Genomic DNA, 8,765 nt, shown 5'->3' on the forward strand with positions numbered 1-8,765 from the left:
TTTTAGGGGACAAAGGAAAGGTAATGGCCACCGCTGACCCTGATTTCACCACATCGCCTCATGTCGGTCCGTCGTGACCTTCGAACAGGTGTTTGACCTTGAGCGTGGCACAGCGCCTCAAGGTCAACGGCTCTCTGCTGGTCGCGGGTGACATGTCGGACATGGCGTCCGGCTCAGGGAATCTGGCTTTAGAGCCACAACTTGTGCTTTTCATCCGGGGTTTGTAATAAATACGTGACCATTGTGCACTCATGCTATTTGTAGATTACGTGTATGTACGACGAGAGCGTTTACGTGTAACCGGAGTCAAATTACACATATGTGCACGCATACATGGCCCATGAAGCTGATTCTGAAATAATAATAATTAAAAAGAAGCTTTTTAAAAGCAATTATTTCACTTTTTAATACGATTGGTCAACATTTCTGATGATCGTTTAAGTCATTTTCTGCTAAATATTCTCAAATTGCATCTTTTTAATTGTGATTACTTTCTGTTTGTGTGACAGGAACCTAACATGTTGGTATTTGGACTGTTTTGTCTTTAAAAACTAGTTTGAAAATGTCAACTTTGACTTTGGAACCTTTTTTTATACACCAAATAATGTACATATGTACATCTGGATTAAAACACAGATTAGCACTTCAGTGGCACTTAAACGGCTCTTATTATGGTACTTTTGTAGTTCGACTATGTTGAGGAAATGTTACTTTCTGTATTCTTGTTGTTCTTAGTTTGTACTCTAGGTTGATGCACTTATTGTAAGTCGCTTTGGATAAAGGCGTCTGCTAAATGACATGTAATGTAATGTACATAAAAATCCATGCGAAAAAAAATCTGCAGATTAATCTCGGGTTGGAAATAACCATTGCAACCCTGAATTAATTCTAATAACATTACCGGGAGTGAGACGTGTTAAATTGCCTTGTTTTTACCCTAGCAACAGTGAATTAATCAATGAAAGACACTATTAACTGTAATATGTGTGTACCTTTTTTTCACATCACATAATTTATTGAAGAAAAACCAAACATTAAAGTAAATACATTTTAAATGTGTGATTTTTTTAAAAGCCAACGTGAAAAAATTAAAATCTTCTAGTTTTTAATGATGTGTTACAATACTGACCTTAATATTCAGCTCACTTTTGAATAGAATTTCTGAAATGGTTTCAATCTGAACCGTACGAAGAGACAGGAAACGCCGGTAGATAGAAGAGTATATAAAGATGCCGAGTCACAGCGATGACCTCACCGCCGCGTTCATCATAGCCGACAAACTTTGGCTTGAAAACTTCACGACTGTTTCTTTGTTTCTGAAACAGAGCAACACTTCATCAGAGCCATCACCTTTTCTCTTTTTTGTTCCCGCTTGGCACCGTTGACAGCTGGATTTTGATCTCCATGATTACTTTTTTGATGCAGCTCCCCCTCTCTCTCCCTCATGTGTGTGTGTGTGTGTGTGTGTGTGTGTGTGTGTGTGTGTGTGTGTGTGTGTGTGTGAGAGAGAGAGAGAGAGAGAGTGTGTGCCCCCTGCAGATACCATTTAGGTTTTTCAAAAAAGTCTCTCTTGAGTTGCTGTTGGGTGAAGCTGACTTGCCACAATAATAAATTGTAGCAGGGCAGGTAGCAGAGAATGGCGAGCGGCATGCAAATCCGTCTTGGATTCCCGGTGGGAGAGAAAATGAAGCCACGCCGTTTCCCAAACACTGTGTCTCTTTCTCTCTCTCTCTCTCTCTCTCTCTCTCTCTCTCCCGGGCCCCTAAAAGTTCATCCGGGGGTGTCCGTCCGGTTCTCTCTTCTTTTTTTTGTTGCTCCGGCCCTGTGGACGCGGTGTGTGTTCCAGAGATGGATATTGTGTGAGCGGATATAAACTCACACTTACCGACCTGACACCGGCCCTCTTGATTCATTATGACAGGCCAATCTTTTATTAGCCTGCATGGGCTTCATATTTTAAAAAAAGAAAAAGAAACCCTATCAAAAGAAGAAGAAGCGGATTTTTTTCTCTCTCTCTCCACGAATAAAGCTGATTTATTATGCACCCCCCCCCCCCCCCCCCCGATATATAGAGAGAGGCATGTAATTATTAGCCTCATGTTTTTGACAGGTCCGGTTAGCGATCTGTTATTTGATATCCGTGTTAACTGACACGCCCGGATTGACAGATATGACCGCACTAATTATAATTTCAAAAAAAGAGAGAGACGTGCTGACCGAAAGGACGGGATGAAAAACATCCCCGTGCACATGCTTCAGTGTAATGTAATGACTGTGTGGCAGTGCAGGCCCACGGTGTGTGTCGTGTGTGAGCAGCTGGATGAACGTGAGAGGCGATGTTCATCTCCTCCTGTGAGTTCTCACTGGTTATGAGGCATAAAACTATATTTTAATTTGGTCAGAGGATTTCATTTTTTTGAATGAAACCTTCTCGTTACACCTGTCATTTATACTTCCTCTTAAAATGTGCAACTATTGTCCCAGATAGTAGTCACGTGAGCCGGTATTCAATAAATAGATCAATTTAAATGCCCCTTAAAAGTCCACCGTGTTCACTCTGTTGATATCAAAATTAATTTAATCGGCAACTATTTAGAAAATGTATTTATCCTTAATTTTGAATAATTATTTCATTAATTCCAAACATTCTCTAATTTATTTCAAGAGTCTTGAGGAACTGCTGCTTTTCCTTCCGTCTTATGATTGCACATTGAAAAATTGTTTAATTTTTTTTATTGTTAGCTGGACAAAATAAAGCTATTTATAAATCATATTTGGTTTTAGGCAACTGGGTTCGGAATTTTTTAACACTATTTTGATTTTTTAAAAAACTTTTAATACAATTATTAATTATAAATTGAGAAAATAATCGGTATAATATCCGATGAAGAAAACAATCTTCAGTTGCAGCCCTATAGGAACAATAATAACATTTGATTAAAACTGTATATTGTTTATGTGGCGGTAGTAATTGTCAGATGTTCATTGTTTATGATGCTCCTTTATTTATTAATGATTATCTTTCCAAAAATGCTATAAAATATAATCTACTCTCCATTATTTTGTCTTCTCAAATGAACCCATTCACTTCTACAAGACCACATTGCATCATTCTGAGATACTAGAGTGTGATTGGGCCTTTCTGATCACTGATTAAGATCTTCATCCACGGAGGTCGGCGCTTTCAAAAAAGGATTTTGTCAAATCGGTCGGGCCTCTGCCAGAGGAGTCAGACTCGTGGCGCTCGTCTGCGCCACCGCCGCCGGTTGGATGGAGGATGGATGAGCCGCGGTGTCGGCCGAGAGGGGTAAACTATATCGATCCTGATCCCACTCTCATTTTTGTAAGCGGACGGCATTTCACGCCGTGTTTGGGTACCTTTTTGATGGCCCCCGACAGCCTCTGCTGAACGGTGTCGGAGGCTATTTGACAGGCTGGACGAGGGAGGGGGAGGAGGAGGAGGAGGAGGAGGAGGAGGAGGATTGGTGGTTGTGAGGGAGGCAAAAGAGGAGGAGGAGGAGGAAAGTAGCTGTTCAGCTGCAGCGAGACCGGCTGGTTTACAATCGCTTTCAGCCTCGGAATCAATTCCCTCTGTTTACAGACCATTTCACAGCCCTTTACCTGTAACATCACTTGTGTCAGTCCCATTAATAACCCCCCCCCTCCCCCCCAGATATATAATAGTTGAATTAGCATAATGGCGGGAAAGAAAAAAGGCAAAGCAAGGCCCTAGAACTGTGAACGCACAGCACACACGTCAACATGTTGTCTTCACTCAGCCAATTAGAGGCGGCCGTTAACGAGCCTGCTGGGCTGTGCACACGTCACCAAAGTTAAAGACAGTGAACAGCTGGCCGGCTCACACCTCTGCCGGTTCATCCTCTTGGTAAATTACTGCAGGTATATTAACTCCAGTAGTACCCGGTAGTGTCGTGGTGGTGCTTCTCACCGATTGGCTCGTGATGGGTAAACTGTTTTTTCGGATTTACAGTTTTCACTGTGTGTTTTTTTTTTTTTTAAAGCTACATTATTATTATTCATTTGCATGACCTAACAATGTATTTTTCATAATAAAATCACAAGATAAGATAATATATTCCTTTATTAGTCCCTCAGTGGGGACATTGCAGGATTACAGCAGCAGGTAAGCAGTAATATAAATATAAATAAATAAATAAATAATAAATAAATAATGAATAAATAATAAATAATAAATAAATAATAAATAAATGCATAAATAAATAAAAAGAAAATTCATTAGCAGTATTAAATATACAGACGGAATAAAAACATATACGAGGTAATCATTTTATATTTTTGCATTGCGGAAACAGTCAACAAATTAAAGTGTTCAAAGTGAAAAGTGATCCAGTCTTTTATTGTTCTTCGTGGACTCTACTGCAAGCTCATCATAACACACACAGTAAAGACCAAGAAAAGGTAGGCAGACATTTACTAGATCATTGATTCCATCGTCCTTGGCGACACATTTCTATTTATGAATTTAAATGCATATTCAGATTTGGCCAATTAACCTTTTTTTCCAATTAACTGCTTCAAACAATTAACTCAATTGTCTTTAGACAGCTGGTCGTCTTGCATACGCTTTCAAATTAGTGCAGATAATGAACACAGTTTTTGGAGATTAACACCAGATAATGATGAGCACGTTACGTAAGAAAAAAGGAGATTTTGAGTAACACAGCAGATATATACACACATTTGATCAGTGTGCTTATGCTTTCACTGTATCTTCAAACATATATCCGTTGGCCGTCATATATATAAAAAAACGTAAAAGACAATAGTGCTAAGTGTTAAGTAAAGGCCTTGAAAGTTTTGTCACAAAACTGCAGAGGCAAGCAAGGCCAAGAGTCGAGGGTCCGTGACCACACAGCCTCCTCTCGACCTTCGGGGAGCAGTTAGCTGATTAGAGTTCTCGTGAAAATCTCCCGAGACGCCAACAGGATGCGTGAGTTTCACCAACATGACGCAACGAGTTGGTCGCCCTAGAATTATCACATGAATACAATTCAGTTTATTTCATACAGCCCAATGTCATAAATTACACACGTGCCTCAGAGGGCTTTACAACCTGTACACGTACGACATCCCCGACCTTTGACCTTTCACATCGGATCAGAAAAACCTTTCAGGGGAAAGAAGGGAGGAGACCTTCAGGAGAGCAACAGAGGAGGATCCCTCTCCAGGATGGACAGAAGAATAGACGTCATGGCATGGACCCCGATCCAGACCTCCGCCATCAGAGAGGACTCCTCTCCCCGGATGGACAATTACATATGTGTAACTTATGTAATGCCAAAACATTATCATATTCTACAGTCTCATTTCGTATAGGATCAAAAAATCCTATTAAATTACCTTTTATTTGTACAAGGAACGATTATATGTTCTAAACTTTCATTTACTCGCATGATTTTAAATATTTTTACATTTTCTTTAATATATTCTCACCTGAAATAGTATATAAAACCCAGTTTCCCGAGAGATGTTTTCTCCCTGTATGATATCCGATCAAAACGTCCTAATAAAATACAATTTATTTGTACAGGGAACGATTATTTGTTCTAAACTCGCATGATTTTAACTATTTGTATACATTTTCTTTGATACGTTCTCACCTATAGTATATAATAACCAGTTTCCCGAGAGATGTTTTCTTCCTGTATGATATCCGATCAAAAAGTCCAAATAAAAAACAATTAATTTGTACAGGGAACGATTATTTGTTCTAAACTCGCATGATTTTAACTATTTTTATACGTTTTCCTGAATGCATTCTCGCATGAAATGCTATATAACACCCAGTTTGCATCCCCTCTTCCCGAGAGATGTTTTTCTCTCCCCGTCGTTCCCCACGTTTGACTCGTAACAAATTGGTCACCGCCCGGTGGGCAGGTCACCCACCGACGGCCCCTCGCCTCACGTCTGCATCAGGATGCAGCCCGTCGTCCGCCGCCACCGCTCAGGTAGACGCTCTACGCGTCGGGGCCCGCGATGATAAGTCACCCAGCCAGCCGGTATTGATTGGGGGTGGGGGTGGGGGGGGTTGGGGGGGTATCCTCGAAGGCTTATACAAAGGCAAGGGAGGGAAGGTGACTGATTGTGTTTTACAGAGAACATTATCACTCCGCTCGACGCAGGAGGGCCGACAAGAATTTTCTTTTTTCCTCTTCTTCCAGCGCCCCAAAGGAATGGAGACGACCACCCGGCGCCGGGAGTATATGACTTGACTCACTGAAGCGCTAAGTCCAATTTGAAAGCCAAATTGTGAGGTTATGGGAACAAAAAGAGGGGGAAGAAGAGGAATGGTTGCAGTCCGTCGGGTGATTTTTCTCCCTCTCCCACTGACCACTCCGTACAAAACTATACCTTTCATATTTTCTGCATTTTTCTATAAATTTCATATAAAAGCAACTGAAATAAATTGCCTTCTTCTTTCCTACGTGCTCCGCATGCTCTCGGCTTCACATCGGGCCTCACATTAAGGTTCTTTTACTGGATGACTATGTCAAAGGCTACAGAGAACAAAAGTTGCACGTATAAATCTATTCCTTTTCTATTGAAATTACTTCTTATATCCGGTTTCCCCCCTTTTTATAAAAAAAGAAGATTTATTCTAGACAAGTGGTTCTCAAATGGGGGGTACATTAAGGCCCTCTAGACCAGTGGTTCTCAAATGGGGGTACACATGTACCCCTGAGGGTACTTGAAGGCCCCCTAGACCAGTGGTTCTCAAATGGGGGTACACATGTACCCCTGGGGGTACATTAAGGCCCTCTAGGGCGTTGGTTCTCAAATGGGGGTACACGTGTACCCCTGGGGGTACGTGAAACCATGTTTGGTTAAATACACAGCGCTGTGCCATCAGTGTCTGATTTAATATAGAATATATACGATTCTGTTCATGAACTTACATTTATATTGTATTTTTAAAATACTTTTTTAATTAACGGATGTTAATTTTAAATATATTTCTCACAAATCTCACGTACCCCCCTGGAGTGCCTTCACTTACCCCCCAGGGGTACTCGTATACCCCCGTTTGAGAAACACTGCTCTAGGGGGTATTGTTTTAAAGATATTTAAAATGAGCATCCTTTATAAAGAAGTCTTTGGAAAATAGTTATTTCGTAAATATTCAATAAAATATAAGTGTAAGTTCATACACTGAATTGTATATATCATTTATTATATGCAAAATGATGCATATAAAAAAAAAAGTCAACCCAAAAGGCTTTGCACTGGTCAGGTGGTACTCAAATATTTCACAGGGGGTACACCACTGAAGAAAGGTAGAGAACCTTTTTATTTACACGTGGATCATCGTGTAGAGCGACTCTGAATGTCATAATGCACAATATAGAAGATGATAAAAAAGCTTCAAGATGACGTGTTGTCTTTCTTCAGCTCTCTCTCTTATCTCTCCTCATTCCCACCCCCTGACTATATCTATTCTTGATCATCTCGCAGCCCTAAATAAAGCTTGCACTCTCTCGGAGTAATCAGGCCGGAGTATCGAGCATCTAATGGACTCACACCAGCTCCCTTATCAGCCAGGTGCGATCTGAGGCTGCTGCTGCTTAACGGGGAATTGAACTTCTTCTTTTTTCTCTCCATGCTGCCTGCCAGCACTTTAATTGATTGATGCTAAAAATAAATAAAAAAAGTTTGGAAAATAAAAGCCTATAGTGTGTCGAGCCCCTCCCCCCCCCCCCCCAGCAGAGGAAAAGGATGCCCCTGGATTAGTAGTGGCAGCTCACATTTTCAACTAACCAGGGCCCTGTCATCTCCAGTGTGTGTGTGTGTGTGTGTGTGTGTGTGTGTGTGTGTGTGTGCGTCTGCCACTTCACATGGAGAGCAGCGGCTGAAAGACACATGTACTCGAAATACGGGAATCAATAGAACACTTAATGAACAATTAGGGGAACAGCTGTAGGCCTGTCAGACTCGCCCATCTGTACACAGAGCCGCTCTGAGAGAGAGAGAGGGAGAGAGAGAGAGAGAGAGAGGGGCGAGAAAGAGAGAGAGAGAGATTGAGGCCTACCGCTAGCCGCTTCAGGATATGTGCAAACCCTCATCTATACATCCATTTACACCCTGCTCCCCCCCCTCTCTCTCTCCCTCCCTCCCTCTCTCCTTCTCCCTTCCATCCCCCCTTCAGGCTCCACGCTGTGAGTTCCCGGGGCCCAATTGAGGCCGAGCTGCACCTTCCATCCCCTCAGCTCACATTAGTTAGGACGAGCTGCTTAGAGATATGGAAATGGCACGGCGGACATCCTTCAGACGTGAGTGTCAGAGGGGGGAGATCGATAAATTTGACAATCCGTGGCATTTAATTAAAACCGCCGCCGCCGACACCGCCGCCGCTAGCTATAAGGCAGTTTGTTTTTCTGTGTGGGGACCCCCCCCCCCCCACCCCAGCCGTTTATTGCTCAAATGAATACATAAGTGTATTCATAAGCACACACGTACATTAAATTCACCTCACTCTTTTTTCTCTTTTTTTTTTATGGGTCGGGGGGGGGGGGGGTCGGGGGGTCGGGGCCTTTTTCAACTTTCAACGCTGAGCGAGCACCTCGGACAGATGAAATTAATATCTCCACCCCCCCCCCCCCCACCCACTCCAACCCCCCGCCAGTGATGTTTTTTTCAACGTATTCTTGACGCATAAAGAGATATCCCTCCGCTGACAAATGAACGTCGATCCGCCGTCAAGCGCTCCTGATTTGCCCCGTCGGCGA

This window comes from Pseudoliparis swirei, chromosome 5 (genome assembly GCF_029220125.1).
Source record: "Pseudoliparis swirei isolate HS2019 ecotype Mariana Trench chromosome 5, NWPU_hadal_v1, whole genome shotgun sequence".
Lineage (NCBI taxonomy): Eukaryota > Metazoa > Chordata > Actinopteri > Perciformes > Liparidae > Pseudoliparis > Pseudoliparis swirei.